This window comes from Phyllobates terribilis, unplaced genomic scaffold (assembly GCF_046119375.1).
Source record: "Phyllobates terribilis strain yellow unplaced genomic scaffold, ASM4611937v1 Scaffold_2__4_contigs__length_985480577, whole genome shotgun sequence".
NCBI lineage: Eukaryota > Metazoa > Chordata > Amphibia > Anura > Dendrobatidae > Phyllobates > Phyllobates terribilis.
Window position 1 is genome coordinate 711,454,866 of NW_027362762.1, and position 20,198 is coordinate 711,475,063.

The window sequence follows — 20,198 nt, forward strand, 5'->3', positions numbered from 1 at the left end:
GGCATGACATGCCTATATCTGTGTCTCCCCCTCCTTTTACTCCTCCACCTCTTTTATTTTCGCATGACTATATGTACTTGTCACTTTTCCATGTGTTAGTTATGTCTTCTGAGCAGTTTGTCAGCTTTTGGATACCTTTGAAGGTGTTTTCTATGTGTTTCTATGTGTTTTTGTTTGCCTGCCATTGGTTTTAACGGTGTTCGAAGGTGTTCGACTAATAGTTCGACGAACAGTTCGGCGAACACACGGGTGTTCGACGAACCGAACCGAACTCGAACGCTACGGGGGTGGCTCAACACTAATGTTAAGGAACATCCTTTCCAGGGTAATGACTTGTATATAAGGCAAAATAAATACCAAAAGCAAAAATATTCATCCACACCTTGGGCTATGTTCACATGTAGCGTTTTTGATGTGTTTTTGTACTTTTGCATTGCTTTCAACTGTGACAAATGCTTTCACCGGGAAATGTCATTTTAACATTTTACAACCTTATTTGGCCATGTGGTGTGTGAGACATGATTAGACACATCCTGTTTCATTTATGAGGGAGGGATTCTGAAAGTCACAAAGCCTATTTTTATAGGGCCATCAGGCGGCCTTTACTATTCTTAGAGAGCCATCAGCCGGCTATGCTTTATTGCTCCCATTACTAAAAAGTGGGTCTCCTATACTGTTATTGCATATTTTACTTAGAAAAACAGAGTAATTACACATGCAGCAATTTTTGTGAAAAAGTATAAATCCATTTATTTTACATATATGCTGACAAACAATTAAAAACAGTTATTTAGCAGACAGTGAGCCATAGTAAATGATGAACCAATCAATTGGGGTGGTTTGCAGGTTTACAAGTATATATCCTGAGTGGCATTAACATCAATCAAATCACATTGCAGTAAACAGTTTAACACCAGTATTTTTAGTAATCAGAAGGGCTTTATCTTCCCCTCTCCACGGGAGGTAGCAAACAGCAGGCAGAGAAAAAAAAACAAAAAACAAAAAAAAAAACACCCACAAGTCACAGTTTAACAGCACACCATTATATGCATATCTCAGTCTATGCCTCAAGTGCAATCATAAATGCAGGCTGCAAACTATCAGTGCTCATGTACCCAGTGCACAGTTACCCTGTACTGAAATCTCAAACCCCAGTTACTGTGACACCTCACTGAATCAAGCAAGAATATCTCATTTTGTGGTGTTAGCAGTGTCAAATCATGTGTTACATGCTATTACCAGTCAGGAAAGCTGTTAGGACCCACTTACCACGTGACCCCTGGCCCCAATGCGCATTTCGCACTAGCTTCCTCAAGGGGGCTTGGCTACAGGCTCAGCCAATCACTCTTTTATGTCGGGCTAAGAGATCACGTGCTTCAATCTGTCCAATGCCGATCAGAAGGCGGCGCATGCATTCAGCCCCTCCTACCCTCCCCCCACTGTCCCTCGCTCCTCAACCACGCATATCTGGACATCAGGATTAAGTCACCTGTGTCAAGCATGGATACTGACAGCGATGGACTGTGGAGAGGGAGGGGGCGCAAGGCACGCGCACCTAATCAGGAACAGGAGAGAGCACTGTAAACAAAGGTTAACCCTATAGAGTCTGTTTTGGGGCCGAGTGCCAGAAAATCAGATCTTAAAGGAGAACACACAGATAATCTCTATAGAACATTCCTCAATCTGCTTATTACATTTTCAAATGTCAATGTGCAGACCGGCATGACTTAAATCTTGCAGAACCCAAAACCTTATAAATTAACCACTTTTTTAGTAAACTTCATTGTTACATTACCTACTGGGCAATGTCTGCCAGTCTGCACTCATATAATTCCTTCAAATAGGAGTCATGCAGACTTTATATGGGATTTCAGTTTCTTTAGTGTTCTGTCTTTCATATTCAACATGTGGAATCATCAGAATGAATCGACATTCGGCCTGAAAATAATAAGGGCAATTTGATTAGAGCCCGAATACACATAAAATGAGATAATGTGTTTAGAAAAGACAAACAGGTTAAAAAATATTTTTTGAAATAAAATGGTTTTGTTAAAAACCAAGGCAATTTTCATAAGTTTCAATTGACCAAAGGGTGCTGCTGATGCGGAGCGTTTTAGTAGAACATGGGCCCTAGGGGAAACTATTATAGAAAAGGGCAAAGCTGAAAGCTTCATTCAAACCCATGGGGGCTCTAGTTCCCAGAATATAGATCCATTTACATTCCCGTTGTGCCAGGATTTTTCTAATATCGCCCCCTCTAATACCCAACTGGACATGTTCTATACCTCTTACTTTCAAATCTTTGGGGTTACTCCCATGTTCCAGTTTGAAGTGTCGTGGGATAGTTTTTAATTCTTCAATGTTATCCTGTGTCTTGGAGGCTATTATATCAAGCACGTGTTCACGGGTTCTGATTTTAAGTTGGCGTGTTGTTAAGCCTATATAAATTTTGTTGCAGTTACAGGTGGCGTAGTATATCACTTGTGACGTATTGCAGGTTATCCTCTGTCTAATAAAAAATTCCCTACTGCCATCAGATGTTGAGAAAGTCTTTGTTCTTACGATGTTGCAACAGGCCACGCAGGCGCCGCATGGGTAACAGCCATTACGCGGTGGTCCTAAGTTAAACAGACTGCATTTTGCCAGAGTATAGTGACTCTTTACCAGGATATCTCTCAAATTTTTACTCCTCCTGGAGGTCATCTGTGGATTTTTAAACAACACTCCGGAAAAAGATGGTTCAGTCTGTAAAACTGGCCATTGTTTTTCCAGAACAGATCTCATGGTCTGCCATTCTGAGTTATACGTTGAAATAAATCTTATGGTGCCACCCCTACCGGCGCCTACTTGGGTCGGCCGCAACAACGCATCACGTGACACCCCTTTTGCTCTATTATAGCCGTATTTTATTGTTCTTTTACTATACCCACGTTCTGAGAATCTCACCTTCAGATCCTGAGCCTGCCTCTCAAATCTCTCTTTAGTTGAGCAGATCCGCTTAATCCTCAGAAATTGACCAACTGGGATGGCTTTAACCGTTGAATATTGGTGACCTGACCCTGCATGCAGCAGGGAGTTGACCGCAGTCTCTTTTCTATAGACATCTGTTTGTATTTGTAGTTTCTCATCCACTTCTATCAAAATGTCCAAGAATTCGATCTTCTCCCTGCTGCATTTGTAGGTCAGTTTAATGTTGAATTCATTCATGTTGAGAGAGGTCATGAACTGCCAGAGCACATCCCCATCACCCTGCCAAATAAACAAAATGTCGTCTATGTAGCGGAGCCACATGGGGACGGATGACATCATCTGCGCGCCCTCGTCGCCAAAAATTGTTCTTTCCCAATAACCCATAAAAAGGTTTGCGTACGAGGGCGCGCAGGCCGCCCCCATTGATGTGCCCCGCTTCTGCACAGAGAACTGATCTTTAAAAACAAAAAAATTATGTGTGAGGATGTACTCCAGCAGCTCGACCACCAACTCACATGTTCGACCATCCCAGTTGCTCATTCCAAGGAAGAAGCGGACCGCTTCTATACCCTGCCCATGATCTATACAGGTGTAAAGAGCCTCTACATCTGAGGTTACAAGTATCATATCTGTTTCTAGGGTAATGTTATTAATCTGGGTGAGGACCTCAGTTGAGTCCCTCACATATGAGGGTAAGGTCTGAGCTAAAAGTTTTAAATAGTAAGATACAAATGGGTTGACAAAGACCCTCCAGGCCCGACACAATAGGGCGTCCTGGGGGCTCCAGAGGGTTCTTATGTACTTTTGGAATGAAGTATATTGTAGGGATCTTGGGAGATTTCACCAATAATCCCTCATATACTTTCTTCGGTATTACACCTTGTGAAAAGGCTTCATAGAGGATCATTTCCAGTTCCGCTGAGAAGCTAGGGAGTGGGTTATTTTGAACTTTTAGATATGTATCCCTGTCTTTTAGTTGTTTATATGCTTCTCTTTCATACTTTTCTTTTGGCCACAGTACCACATTTCCCCCCCTTGTCCGCTGGTTTGATCACAATGTCATCATATGATTTTAAATCGTCCAGAGCTTGACATTCTGCTCTGGACAGGTTGTCTAACCGTTTTCTTGTGGTGATCTTTTGGAAATCATTGGTGACCAAGTTTACAAAGATCTCCACTGCCGGACAGGCGGACAAGGGGGGAAATGCTGCGGATCCAGGCAGAATATTTGTAGGGAACTTACTTGGTCCTACCTCTGTTTGTTCTTCACTCAGCCTTTCTAAAGACATCAGGGCATCATCTTCTATTTGGTGGAGGGTCCTGTCTTCCGGATTGTTACTATCCATCCCTCGATTATGTACTTTGTGAAGAACCAATTTTCTCGCAAACAAATTTAGATCTTTTACAGCTGAAAATAAATCAAAAGTATTAGTGGGTGAGAACGTCAGCCCCTTCTCCAGCACCTGAATTTGTGCCGGGGAGAGAACATGAGTAGACAGGTTTATTACCTCCATCCTACTTTTATTTTTGTTGCTCGATTGGGGGGGGTTATTTTTTCCTTTTGGTACTTTTACTGCAGATCTTAGTACCCTTTGACCTGATGTTTTGCCCTCATCTTCTGTTTGGTCTTCCCCTGAGGTCTGTGATATTATAGAATTTGACCTGGGTTTTAGATCAGGGTTTTTAGTTTTTTTGCCACCTCGAGATCTTCTTCGCCACCTATAGATGTTATTCTGGCTGAGATCCCAGATGTCCCTCTGAAATTTCTTGGTCTTACTCTCATAGATTTCTGTCTCCCATTTTTTAAGCTAGTCTCCAATTCTTGATTTAGCTAGCTTAAGGCTTCCTTATCAAGAGTTTCCTGCAGATTTTTCTGTAGTTCCTCAATTTCCCCATCCATCTCTGTAATACACTCTGAGTTGAGCTGAGATAGTAAGCCTAAGAAGGTCAAGGAGCAAGATGTAGCTGCTTCCTCCCATTTTTGCCTAAAGCATTCATCTCGTATTTCAAAATATGGGAACACCTGGACTCTGAGTCCTCTTGGAATTAAATTTTTCTCCCGGTATTTACCCAAAAACGCTCTATTCCACCAGATACGTGTCCGCTTCATCAGCAACCCCTTTAATCTCTCAATCATTTCCTGTGTGTCTTTATTGCCTTTATTTAAAACCAATGTCGGTTCATCACAGATGATTCCATTGACTTTAGATAGCCATATCACTTCACGTGCCTTATAATCCATATTAGGAATGCTGGTTGCTGTGAAAAACACAGAAAAAGTTATAATATACCACAAAAAGAACCAGACTTGGATATAAATCATGCTAACTCCATTATTAAGCATTTTACTTAGAAAAACAGAGTAATTACACATGCAGCAATTTTTGTGAAAACGTATCAATCCATTTATTTTACATATATGCTGACAAACAATTAAAAACAGTTATTTAGCAGACAGTGAGCCATAGTAAATGATGAACCAATCAATTGGGGTGGTTTGCAGGTTTACAAGTATATATCCTGAGTGGCATTAACATCAATCAAATCACATTGCAGTAAACAGTTTAACACCAGTCTTTTTAGTAATCAGAAGGGCTTTATCTTCCCCTCTCCACGGGAGGTAGCAAACAGCAGACAGAGAAAAAAAAAAAAAGTCTGAAAGTCACAAAGCCTATTTTTATAGGGCCATCAGGCGGCCTTTACTATTCTTAGAGAGCCATCAGCCGGCTATGCTTTATTGTTCCCATTACTAAAAAGTGGGTCTCATATACTGTTATTGCATATACAGTGAGTGGCAAGGCTGCCCAAAATTTGAACGCATGCGAATACCCCCTTGAAAATTTGGATGCACCCCAATACCCCTTTAAAGAGACTTCAAGCAGGGCCTCTTGAAAACAATGTTCCCATTATTAGGAAGTGGGTCTCCCATTCTGTTTGCCTATGCAGTGAATGCAAGGGTTACCAAAAATTTGGAAGCACTCCAATGCCACTTGAAAGAGACGTGGAGGTTAGATGGCCTCTTGAAAACAATATTCCCATTATTAGGAAGTGGGTCTCCCATAGTGTTGGCCTATGTAGTGAATGCAAGGGCTGCCAAAAATTGGGAGGCACTCCAATGCCCCTTGGAAGAGACCTAGAGGGCCTCATGAAAAAAATTTCCCATTATTAAGAAGTGGGTCTCCCATAGGGTTGGCCCATGCAGCGAATGCAAGGGCTGCCAAAAATTGGGAGGCATTCCAATGCCTCTTGGAAGAGACGTGAAGGATGGCCTCATAAAAAAAATGTTCCCATTAGAAAAGAGCTGGTCTCCTATACTTGTAAAGCCCATGCACTAAGTGCATGGACTGACAAATATTTACCCCTGGGGGTATACATGAACATAATGTATACATTTTTTTTTAACTGGCATCATAAACACCCTTGCATCACGGACCACGGTCACCCTGGTGATATGGTGGTGGAGGATGAGGATGAAGAGAAGGAGGAGGACAAGAGCAAATAGCCAAAATCAGAAAGCGTATACCCATGTGTGGGTGTGAAAAGGTGCATGGGAATACACCTCCCAAAAAAAGACACTGGACTTGAATTTATGTTACGCTGCTATCATTTGGTGGTGTTGAGAAGTCTGGCCCAATCCAACCCTTGTTCATTTTTATAAGAGTCAGCGTTTCAGCATTTTTAGTTGACAGGCGGATGCTCTTATCAGTTATAATTCCATCAGCGGCACTAAAACACGCTTTGATAAAATGCTAGCGACAGGGCAGGCCAGGACCTCCAAGGTGTAGAGAGCCAGTTCATGCCACGTATCCAGCTTGGATACCCAATTATTATAAGGCACAGAGGAATCACAGAGAACTTTGGTACGGTCGGCAAGGTACTCCCTCACCATCTTCCCAAACTTTGCACTCCTTGTGAGAGGACCCCCCGCATCAGAGCCTGTCCGATGGGAGAGTCTGAGAAAACTGTCCCAGAACTTTGACAGTGCTCCCCTGCATTTGCTGGATTGAAGTTGTGTCTCTCTTGTTTGTAGTCATTTGTTGTCCAACGAACTGTGACCTCTGCCCCCAGCGTTTTCAGGTGGGAATTTTTTCACTATTTCTGCAACAAGGGCCTTCTCGTACTGCTCCATTTTATTAGGCCTGTCCTGCAAAGGAATAAGATACATAAAGTTGTCCCTGTAGCGTGGGTCTAGATGCGTCACCAACCAGTAATGACTGTCACCCAAAATTTGGACAACGCGAGGGTCACGGGAAAATCGCCGCTCACCATCTTGGTGGATTCCTCAAAGTTTTGGAGGATGGTACATATGTCTGACATCCATGTCCACTCCTGAGGCCTTATGTGTGGAGTCTGACTTGAATACCGACGTCCTTGTTGATGCAGGTAGTCAACAACTGTCCTCTTCTGCTCACAAATCCATCTTAACATCTGCAGTGTAGAGTTCCAACTCATAGGGACATCACACACCAGTCTGTGAGCCGGAAGCTGCAAACGCTGCTGAAACATGGCAAGGGTGTCAGAAGCTGTAGGTGACTTTCTAAAATGGGCACCCAGATGGCGTACTTTTACAAGCAGATCCCGCAGCTCTGGGTTGGATTTGAGAAGCTGCTGAACCACAAGGTTAAGCACATGGGCCAGGCATGGTACATGTGTGAGCTCACCTCGGCTCAGAGCCGCCACCAGGTTCCAGCCCTTGTCACACACGACCATGCCTGGCTGTAGGGTCAGCGGAGTCAGCCACAGATCTGCCTGCTCTTTCAGAGCTGTCCACAACTCTTCAGCGTTGTGTGGTTTGTCACCTAAGCATATTAGCTTCAGCACAGCCTGTTGCCGCTTGGCCGAGACAGTGCTGCAGTGCTTCCAGCTTGTGACTGATGTGATCATTTTGGGGATGGATGCTGAAAAGCAGGAGGTCTAGGAGCTGAAGAAGCTGTAGAAATTGGGGGCAACCCTGATTGACCAAGGGCCCGCAATCCTCGGCGTCGAGAGGACGTGTTCCATCCCAAGGTCCGACTGGGTCCCAGCTTCAACTATGATAACCCAGTGTGCCTTCAGCGAGATGTACCATCCCTGTCCAGAAGAATTTGTCCACGTGTCTGTGGTTAGGTGGACTTTCCCAGTAACTGCGCTGTTGAGGGCTAATGTTGTGGGACACATGCTCTTGTAATGTAGGGATGGCACACCGGGAGAAATAGTGGCGGCTGGGGACCGAGTACCAAGGGACGGCCACCGCCATGAGATTGTGGAAAGCTTCCATCTCCATGAGCCTAAAAGGCAACATTTCGAGTGCAAGCATTCGCAAAATGTGTGAATTTAGTAGTGTGGCCTGAGGGGTGTTAGCTGCGTATTTGCGCTTGTGTTCCAAGGAATGGGGTAGGGACAACTGAATGTTGCGCTGGGACAAAGATGTGGACGTGCTTGCTGATGGTGCTAGTTGAGAGTGTTCAAAAACAGGTGCAGGGCGAGAGGCATCTTGGCATGCACCATGGACAGGGGATTGGCGTGCACACACAACAGCGGACCAAGCAGTGATGTCACCCGCAGACACTGTTGCTGGACCCTGGGGTTCGGCTCACTTAGTCGGGTGCTTTGCTGCCATGTGCCTGATCTTGCTGGTGGTGGGCAGGCTGCTAGTTTTGCTATTTCTGCTCATGCTGGCCTGGCAGGTGGTGCAAATGGCCTTTTTGGGGTTATCAGCAGAGTCTTTAAAAAAACAACCAGACTCGGGAAGACCTAACAGTTGTACTAGCAACTTCCGAAGTGCTGATGTTACGGGGAACAGTTGCCCGCCTTCTGTCTGTGGCAACCACACTGCTTGTTATTGCCTGATGTGGTGCTACGCCTCCCTCCTCCTGTGTGCTGCTGTCCTTGCTCTGCATGTCACTTTGCCAGGTTGGGTCAGTGACTTCATCGTCCATCACCTCATCTTCCACTTCCGCACCCTGGTCCTCCTCCTGACTTTATGGCAATTGTGTCTGATCATCATCCACCTCTTGTGACAGTTTCCCACCGTTGCCTTTGTGTGACCGTGGCTGCTCAAATATTTGGACATCGCTACATGCGATCTCCTCTTGCCCCACTTCAAGTGGACCGAGCTAGAGTCCCGAATCTATAAATGGAAAAGTGAACCGCTCTTCAGACTATCAAAGTGTTCTTTTGTGTGTTTGTTTTTCATGATTCCTTTATTTTTTCCTCAGAATTGAGTGATTTAATAATTTTTTCCCTCTGCTTGGTGTGCAAAATATTACCCTTACTGAGTACCACATTTTTAATCTTGATTTCTTTTAGTGTTTCTTAAAGCCCTAAAGTTGCCATTTGAAATTACTTTAGTTTTGTGCCATGTTTGTGATCTGCTTTTTTTCAAAAACATTAAACAACTGAATGGACATCCTCCGAGCCCGGTGATTCCATAATTTTTTGCCAGGGGTTGTATGTGATACGTGTGACGGAAACCACAGTTTTAAATAGATAGATTTTTATCGCTGTAATATGGAAAGGATCTGGCTGTATTCTGCAGTGCAAACAAGCAAATGAGCAAATGGAGCAGAAAAACAGTGTTCTCCGGATTGCTTTTAAATCAAATAATCAGGATTAAGATCCAAAAAAAAATTATTCCTGTCTCCTGATACCTGAGGCTATTCCAGAAAATATCTGTAAAAGAACTAGCAGAAGACAGAACTCGAATGGACCCTCTTGCTATATGCACTGTAGTCTGCCACATACACTGACTGCCTGCCTAGCACTGATGTCTATGCAGCTGGATTAGTCCCCAGAAGGACTGTTAGTTGAAATGGATATGTGTATAATATATTGTGGTATACCTACACTAACTAAGAAACAAGCAAATCTCTCCCTAGCTCAGCAGCACCTCTCCCTACACTGCCTGATTCTGGAGTAAACTGTGATGAGCATGGCGGCGCCAGGTCTGATATAGACCTGATGATGCTGTGCGGCCTGCCAATCACTGTAATGCTACAACCAACATGGCTGCGGCATTACAGTGTGTGGCAGACAATCCCTGCATGTTCATTGGCTCTCTAAAGAGCACCAAACATGCAGGGAGGGGACCCGTGCTCCCACAGAGCAACCCCGGAAATACTTGGTGAGCGCCGAGCATCTCAAGCAGTGAAATGCTCGGGCGAGTACCCAGCAGTAGCGTGCATGCTCGTTCATCACTAATGTTCAGATCAGGGGACTGTGAAGGCTATTGTAAAACCTTCAGTTTGCACCTTTTGAGGTAGTCTATTGTGAATTTTGACGTGTGTTTAGGATTATTATCCATTTATAGAAGCCATCTTTTTTTCAACTTCAGCTTTCTTACAAATGGTGTAATATTTGCATCAAGAATTTGTTGAAATTTCATTGAATCCATTTTTCCTTCTACCCGTGAAATGTTCCCCTGTGCCATTGGCTGCAACACAACCCCAAAGCATGATTGATCCACCGCCATGCATAAAAAAGTTATCCACTACTTTTACATTGATGCCCTATCCATAGGATGGGGCATCAATGTATGATCGGCCGCACTTGGCACACCCGTCGATCAGGTGCTATTGGTGGAGGCGGCGGTGGCCGCTGGCTGGAAGTCCTTACCTGCGGTGCTTGGCCGTCAAGTTGGCTGTCTAATATTAAAAACCTTACCATGTGTCAAAGTTGACCTCTGTTTGAATAAGGGCAGACTGAGGCTCAGGTCCCAAACTGGAAACACCAGCAAAGGGAAGCTTTTAAATGTGTTATTGTTATAACCCTCCTGTTTGTTTTTCCATCTTGTGTTTTGCGGTCACGTGACCACCTGCTTTATATTCCATCTCCGCCCTCCTGGCTGTGCTGGACTTCAGTGTTTGACTGTTTCTCTAGCCAGGTGCTTCTGTGCCTTTCTCTGTCAGTTTGTTTGGTCCTTCTGGGACCCCTAGTACCATTTTGTCTGTCTTTTTGTGTTCTGCAACAACTTCTCTGTTTAGGAGGTGTCCCATTTTTGTCCCAGTCCTTAGTTCTTTTTGGGACCCCTCCCCTTATGCTATAGGTCTTCGTTCAGACTAGCCGAGGACTAAGGTGGGTCTGTTCGCTAGGAACAGGCAGCCTGCTACATCGTAGGGATTCAGCTTAGTCTTACTGTAGGGACAGCTTTCCCCTATCTTTCCTTAGTACTTGTTGCAGATCATAACAGTAAGTCCAGCCCAAAAAAACTAAAAGGAAAGAAATTCAGGGATCAGTATGGTTTCCATCCAGGATTTGGCTCAACGCCTGCAGGGATTGTCTCTGGAGATAGCCAAGTTCCAGCAACACATGAGTAGCTGTTCTGAAACACATTTTGTGGAACCCAAGGTAGGACTGCCTGATGTTTTTTATGGTAAACAGCAAGATTTTTTTTCCTTTAAAAATGCTTGTTATATTTTCGTTTGAGACCAAGGTCCTCTTGGAATGAATCACAGCGCGTTGGTTTTATTATGTCACTTTTGCGCAAAGAACCACAGGGGTGGGCCTTTTCTCTCCAACCTAATGATCCATGTTTAAGGTTTGGAGAAGATTTTTTTTATGCTATGGGGCTATTATATGATGATCCTGATCGAGTCTCATCTGCTGAGGCAGAACTCAGGCGTTTGAATCAGGAGTCAGGTGATGTTGAAAATTATTGCACACACTTCAGAAGATGGGCCTCGGAAGTTAGATGGAATGATCCTGCTCTGAAATGTCTATTTCTTGCTGGTCTGAGTGAAAGGGTTAAGGATTTGCTAATTGCATTCCCCGCACCTGAGACTCTGCAGGATGCCATGCAATTAGCTGTTCGTGTGGATAGGAGACTGAGATTTAGACAGAATGAGGTAAAGACTCCTGTAATGCCAGGTCCTAGTCCCCAGAAAATCTGCTCTGACAGCGGAGAACTGATGGAGGTTGGGGCGAAGTCGCTCCCCTCTCAGGAAAGAGACCGGAGGTTTGCCGAGGGATTGTGTCTTTATTGTGGTAAAGCTGACCATTTGATTAAGTATTGTGAGCTTCGTTTAAGTAAAGAGAAAAAAAAGGTCAGTTACACCTGTATAGCTTGTTTACGCTCTGCAGGAGTATTTCTTTCTGGGAGCACTACTTTGCAGGAAAATTTGATTGAATTTCAGGTATTTGTGGATTGTGGTTCGACACTTAATGTGATTGATAAAAGGTTTTTGGAAAAACTTAAATTGAAATCCAAACCTTTGTCATCACCTATTTCTGTGATTGCAATTTATAACACTCCCTTGAAATGCATTACTCACAAGGTTGCTGCATTTCCCCTCACTATCAATGGAGTTCACCAAGAAATTTTGGACTTGGTTGTATTAGATAATTTACCCTCTCCGGTTGGTTTAGGTTTGCCTTGGTTAAAACTGCACAATCCTTTGCTGGACTGGTCTACTAATGTGATTAAGTCTTGGAGTCCGAAGTGCTATGATAAATGTTGCAATGGTCGCATTGCGGCTGTGGAAAAAGGGGAATTACCTGTACCTATTCAAGATTTTTGGAGGGTTTTTTCGGAGGAGGAGTCGCAAGTTTTACCTCCTCATAGGGATTATGATTGCACCATTGAGTTTGTTCCAGGAGCTACTCTTCCCAAGAGTCGCTTGTTTAATCTGACTATCCTTGAAAGAAAGGCCTTGGAGGAGTACATACAGACTAGCCTGGCTGCTGGTCACATTAGACCTTCTAAGTCACCTGTGGCAGTTGGATTTTTCTTTGTTAAAAAAAAGGACGCGGGTTTACGTCCTTGTCTGGATTTTCGTGAAATGAATAAGATTACCGTGCGCAATTCCTACCCATTGCTGTTAATTCCTGACTTGTTTAACCAGTTGGTGGGGGCCAAGTGATCCTCTAAAATTGATTTCCGGGGGGCATACAATTTGTTACGAGTGAAGGAGGGTGATGAATGGAAAACTGCTTTTAACACTCCGGTAGGTCATTTTGAGAATCTTCTGATGCCTTTTGGTCTTACCAATGCACCTGCATTTTTTCAGAACCTTATTAATGACATCCTGAGACCTTTGATTGGTAAGAATGATATGGTTGTGTATTTGGATTACATTTTGATTTATTCATCAGATCTAGAGTCCCATTGGCAGAGTGTACGTGAAGTTTTGCAGTTATTGAGTGATAATTCACTCTTTGCTAAGCTGGAGAAATGTGAGTTCGCTGTGCAGAAAATTAGTTTTTTTCGGGCTACATAGTCTCCAGCGAGGGCTTTGAGGTGGACCCGGTGAAGGTTCAGGCTGTGCAGGAATGTCCTAGGCCCATTGGTTTGAAATCTATACAGAGATTTTTTGGGTTTTGCCAATTATTACAGGAAATTCATTAAGAATTTTTCTGTAATTGTTAAGCCTCTGACCGATCTCACCAGGAAAGGTGCGAATACGGTCCAGTGGACTACTGAGGCCATTGAAGCGTTTGAGTATCTCAAAGAGAGGTTCACTTCTGCCTGATGAGACCAAGCCTTTTTTGGTCGAGGTCAATGCTTCATCGGTGGGGGTCGGAGCAGTTTTGTCTCAGGAGAACAAGGATGGAGTACATCCTTGTGTCTTCTTTTGGAAAAAAATTTCGGAAACCGAACTAAATTATGATGTTGGAAATCGGGAGTTGATGGCTATTAAACTCGCATTTGAACATTGGTGTCATTTTTTGCAAGGAGCTAGATTTCCTATTCAGGTGTTCACAGATCATAAGAATTTGATCTATCTGGATGCTGGCAAGCGCTTGAATGCCCGTCAAGCTAGGTGGGCACTCTTTTTTTCTCGGTTTCATTTTTCTGTTACCTATATCCCTGGTACTAAGAATGTTAAAGCCGATGCTTTATCTCGCAGCTTCTCTCCTACGGTCGCTGCCGAGGAGGAGGAGAGCATTTTACAGAAGGGAGTTGTGGTGGCTGCATTGGACTCCGTTTTGGAGAATGGGATTCTGAAAGCTCAAGACGATGCTTCATCTAACACTCCCCATGAGAAGTTGTTCGTGCCTAGAGCCTTTAGGAGAGATTTGTTTGTGGAGTGTCATGAGTCTCGGTTGGCAGGTCATCCAGGAATTTCGGAGACTAAGAGACTTATCAGTCGCAGTTTTTGGTGACCTGGATGGCAGAAGGAAGTCATCAAGTGGGTGTGTCAATGTACTGTGTGTGCTAGGTCAAAGGCTTCACATATTCCTGCTGCGGGGTTGCTTTGCCCTCTGGAGCTTCCTAGTGCACCTTGGATGCATCTCACAATGGATTTTATTACTGATCTTCCTGTGTCCAAGGGTTTTACTGTCATCTGGGTGGTCGTGGACCGTTTTAGTAAGATGTGCATTTGGTTCCATTCATTAAGTTGCCATGCGCCAAGACACTCGCTAAGGCGTTTGTTAAGGAGATTGTCAAGCTTCATGGCGTTCCCACGGATATTGTTTCTGATAGAGGACCTCAGTTTGTGGCTCGCTTTTGGTGTGCTTTTTGTGACAGGTTGGGAGTCCATTTGTCATTTTCGTCTGGGTATCATCCTGAGTCTAGTGGACAGACTGAAAGAAAGAACCAGGATGTAGAACAGTTTTTGCGCTGTTTTGTGGCGGACAATCAAGAGGTGTGGTCTGAGTTTCTGCCTCTTGCAGAATTTGCTCTTAACAATCATATATCCTCCTCTGCTGGGTTTTTGTCCTTTCTTTTGTTGTACTGGGAGACATCCGTTTTTTGGTTCGTTCTCCAAATTGGGGTCGGCGGTGCCGGAGGAGGAGAATTTTTCGGCGATTTGGAGAGAGTTTGGACTAATGTACGTTGCAACCTTTAAGAGGCTAACAAGAAGTCCAAGAAGTATTTTGACATGAAACGTAAGAAGGTTTTGTTTACTGTGGGTGATATGGTTTGTTTGTCCTCGAAGAACCTGCGGTTGAGGATTCCCTCTAAAAAACTGGGTCCTAAGTTTGTGGGTCCATTTAAAGTGCTTCAGGTTGTTAACCCATCTGCGGTTAGGTTGGATACCCCTACTCCCTGGAAGATTAATCCTGTTTTTCATGTTTCCTTGTTGAAAAAGGCTGATGTATCAGATAGGGATTCCACTGTCACAGTTCCTCCTGTGGTGGAAGACGGCGAATATGAAATTTCTCGTATCCTGAATTCTATATGGCATAGAGGGAGATTACAGTATCTTGTCTTCTGGAAGGGTTTCGGTCCCGAAGTTAACTCCTGGGTAAGGGCGGATGATGTCTCTGTGCCTAGGCTTGTTAGAGCTTTCCACAGGAGGTTTCCAGATTGGCCTGGGCCTGGAGGATCCGGAGGATCCTCATAAAAGCGGGGGTACTGTTAGAACCCTCCTGTTTGTTTTTCCATCTTGAGTTTTGCGGTCACGTGACCACCTGCCTTTATATTCCAGCTCTGCCCTCCTGGCTGTGCTGGACTTCAGTGTTTGACTTTTTCTCTAGCCAGGTGCTTCTGTGCCTTTCTCTGTCAGTTTGTTTGGTCCTTCTGGGACCTCTAGTACCTTTTTGTCTGTTTGTCTTTTTGTCTTCTGCAACAACTTCTCTGTTTAGGAGGTGTCCCATTTTTGTCCCGGTCCTTAGTTCTTTTAGGGACCCCTCCCCTTATGCTATAGGTCTTCGTTCAGACTAGCCGAGGACTAAGGTGGGTCTGTTCACTAGGAACAGGCAGCCCGCTACATCGTAGGGATTCAGCTTAGTCTTACTGTAGGGACAGCTTTCCTCTATCTTTCCTTAGTACTTGTTGCAGATCATAACAGTTATCCAGCTCTAGGAAGGGAGGCCACACCCAGGCTTGCAAAGAATGCAAAATATACAAAGAAAAAAAACTCTAAATTTGAGCTTGGTTTAAAATGGTATACATACAGCAGAAAAAGAACAAGAAGCAAAATGAAAATAAACCCTGCTGTAAATAAATAAAAAGCAAGTGCATTTAAATAAAATAGAGCTCTTAGTAACACTATTTTTGATCAAAAATAGTATGAAAGCTATCCCACCAGCGACAAGGTGAACCCGTTCGGGACAGAACCTACTCTGTCTAATATTAAAAACCTTACCATGTGTCAAAGTTGACCTCTGTGTGAATAAGAGTTTATTTTCATTTTGCTTCTTGTAGGTTTTTAGCTGCTTAGAAGAACCCTTGGCTGATGTTTTTTTACACAAGGTTAGAGGAGGCATCACCCGGCCTTTCCTAATGATGATGGTAAACAAGCCATAACCCTAACAGGCTAATTAATGTTTGAAATCTTGGTGAAAGTTATCTGAGCACAAAAATTTCCAAGGGTGCCCAAACTTTAGCATGTGTCCATTTTCCTTTTTGTAACTTTTAAAATGTAAAAGATTTGAATATTTTTTTTGCCTAAAATACAGAGGAAATTTGTCATCTTTAACTGTAGGACTTTTAGAGATAATTTCATCTTCAACTTTCTTAGCTGTTCACAATAACAGTAATTTTGACCAGGGGTGCAAAAACTTTTACATCTCACTGTACATTTGTTTAATTTTTTGACTATATGAAATAGATATTTGTAGCTATATTCATATTTTACTCAATACATGGCAGTATTGTTTGAGCACTCTGTAATGTAGCACTATTTGACATTATTACACTGTATACGTTTCTAAGGCTGTATTATTTATGCACTGTTTTCATTTTTGTATGCTGCAGATATAGACACCAAAATGAAAGTAGTGGTGGAATTAAATTATACTGATTTTAAAGATATTGAGATAGGTGATGTTGATAAAATTCCTGAAGTATTATATGAGTTTTCAAATAAATAAACCAGGTATTTTTTTTTCTTGTCAGAAGACAGTGAGCTGTAGCTCAATCTTTAATTTCGACATTATATTCGTTGACAGGCTACAAAAAAACATGCTTAATTGCATTTTTTTTCCTTTTGTTGCTTGTAGAATTCTGTCTCCATTTGTTCTAAATGAATATGATTAATATAGTAGAATCTGTATTCACATAAACAGATACAATGTTGGTCTAGGATTTGCTTGTTTAAGGCTTAATGGAAGCTATATTGTTCTAGACAATGTTGATGACTATAAATAATATCTAATTCTCCTTAACTTAATTCACTGTGCAAACTTTCTGTGCTTGAAACCTGGTAGCAAAATGACTTTAAGAGAAGACACTACTCAAGATATAAATAGGTATTGCTCCCTGGAGAGTTCTGTCAATACACAGAACCACAGGTTCCTACACTTCCCAGAGTGACCTGACTGCTATTCTCCTAGGGTTATATTTCAGATTTATCTTTCTGATAAGGAGATGAAAGCAAAGACTGGCATTCTTGATAGCTATCATAAAATTACTGATTACAGTTTACCCTATGAGGATTAGAACTAGTAAAAGTGTAAAAAGGTTTCTAAATACTACATAACTTCACTATCATTTATACGTATGTATATAGTATCTTGTGAAAGTATTCAACCCACCCACCCTCCCCTCTTGCCATTTTTCATGTTTTGCTGCCTCACAACCTGGAATTTCACTGTTTTTTTTGAGGGTTTGCATGTAAAGAACATGCCTACAACTGTGAACATTTGGTTTTCTATTTATTGTGAAGCAAACAACAGGTATGACAAAATAACTGAAAACTTCATTGTGCATAACTATTCATCCCCCTAAAGTTAGTACTTTGTAGAGCCTCCTTTTGTGGCAATTATAGCTGCAAGCCACTTTGACTAAGTCTCCATGAGCTTTAAACATCTTGTCACTGGGATTTGTACCTGTTCCACAAAGCAAAACTGCTTCATCTCCTTTAAGTCATATGGTTTCCTCTCGTGAACAGCAATCTTCAAGTCTGACCACAGATTCTCAATTGGATTAAGGTCTGAGCTTTGACTAAGCCACGCCAAAACATTTACACCTTTCCCCTTAAACCATTCGAATGTTGCTTTAGCAGTATGCTTTGGGTCATTGTCTTATTGGAATGTGATCCTCCTTCCCAGTCTCAAATCACTGAACAGACTGAAACAGGTTTTGCTCGGGAATATCCCTGTTTGGCACCATCCATCTTCCCTTGGACTCAGACCATTTTCCCTGTCCCTGGTGGCAAAAAAACATCCCCATGGTATGATGCTGCCACCACCATGTTTTACTGTGTGGATGGCGTTCTTGAAGTGATGCACTGTGTTGATTTGGCACCAGACATAACATTTACCTTGGTGGCCAAAAAGTACAGCACCTTCGCCCATACATTTGGGGAGTCTCCCACATGTCTTTGGCAAACCCAAACAAGCCTTACAGTTTATTTGTGTAAGTAAAGGCTTTTTTCTGCCTACTTTTCCATAAAGATCACTTTTATGGAGTGTTCAACTTATAGTGATCACATGGACAGATATTCCAGTCTCTGCTTGGGAACGCTGCAGCTTCTTTAGGATCACCTTTGTGTTAGAACCTTGCTGTTAGGTTTTTTTTTCCTTTGCTGGTCACATGACCTTGTTGGCCTATTTAATCCTGCTCCGCCCTTCTGGCTTTGCTGGACTTCATTGTATATCTACTTTCTAGCTAGCCTGTGCTCTGTATCTAACTCTGTTAGTTTGCTTGGTCTACTGACCTCTATGTGCTATATATTTTGTTTGTTCGTCTGTCTGCTACTATTTCTGTTAGGAGGTGTCCCATATTCCTCCCAGTCCTTAGTACTTGTAGGGATTCCCTCCCCACATCTATAGGTCTCCGTACAGACTAGCTTAGGACTTTAGCAGGTCTGATCGCAGGATCAGGTCCCCTGTTACATCGTAGGGATTAAGCTGAGTTCTATCGTAGGGACAGATCTCCTCTCTTTCCTTAGCTCTGGTAGCAGAACATAACAGTAAGTCCAGCCAGCAAATTCTCTAAGGAAAGATTTTTCTGTTCCATCATGGTGTCGGTTCAGGATTTGGTTCATCGCCTGCAGGGACTCTCTCTGGAGGTGGCCGAGCTCCGTCAGCACGTGAGTAACTGTCCTGGAGCACATTTCTTGGAGCCTAAGGTATGTTTGCCGGATTTATTTTTTGGTGAACACCGAGAATTTTTTTCATTTAAAAATGCTTGCTTATTGTATTTTCGTTTGAGACCTAAGTCCTCTGGGGATGAATCCCAGCGCGTAGGGTTCATAATGTCACTTTTGCGCAAAGAGCCTCAGGAGTAGGCCTTTTCTTTGCAACCTAGTGATTCATGCTTCAGATCAGTGGATAGTTTTTTTTCTGCTTTGGGACTATTATATGATGATCCTGACCGTGTCGCATCAGCTGAGACTGAGTTGAGACGTTTAAAACAAGGATCAGGTAATGTTGAAAAATATTGTACTCATTTCCGTCGTTGGTCGACTCAAACAGGGTGGAACGATTCTGCTCTGAAAAGTCTATTTCTTGCTGGGCTCAGTGAAAGGGTTAAAGACCTGCTAATTGCTTATCCTACACCTGAGGATTTGCAACAGGCTATGCAATTAGCTATACGGGTGGATAGAAGACTGCGTGCTAGGGTTAATGAGAGCAAATCCTCTGCTATGTCAGTTTCTGGTTATGATAATGTGTGTACTAACAGTGGTGAACCGATGGAGATTGGATCGGTGGCACCTCGCTCTCAAGAAAAAGACCGTCGTTTTTCGGAAGGCTTGTGTTTCTATTGCGGAAAATCTGGTCATTTGATTAAAGGCTGTGAGCTTCGTATGAAGAAAGAAAAAAAAATGGTCAGTCACGCCCGTATTGCCTGTTTAAATTCCAAGGGTATATTTTTAGCTGCTTCCACGATTGCTCAGGAAAAATTAATGGAATTTCGGGTGTTTGTTGATTGCGGGTCTACACTGAATGTAATTGATGGGGGATTCGTGGAAAAACTCAATTTAAAACCTGAACCTTTATCATCCCCCATTGCTGTGGTTTCTGTGGATGGCTCCCCTTTGAAGAATATTACTCTCAAGGTCAGTGAATTTCCTCTCACTATTAATGGTGTTCACCATGAGAAATTGGATTTGGTAGTGTTGAATAACTTGCCTTCTCCAGTAATATTGGGTTTGCCCTGGTTAAAATTTCACAATCCTGTACTGGATTGGTCTACCAGTGAAATTAAATCCTGGAGCCATAAATGTTATGACAAGTGTTGTAACGGGCGTATTGCAGCTTTGGATAGGGGAGAATTGCCTGTTCCTATTCAGGATTTTTGGAGAGTTTTTTCTGAGAAAGAATCGCAGGTTTTGCCTCCCCATAGAGACTATGATTGTTCTATTGAATTTGTCCCTGGAGCGACTCTTCCTAAAAGTCGTTTATTTAACCTTACTATT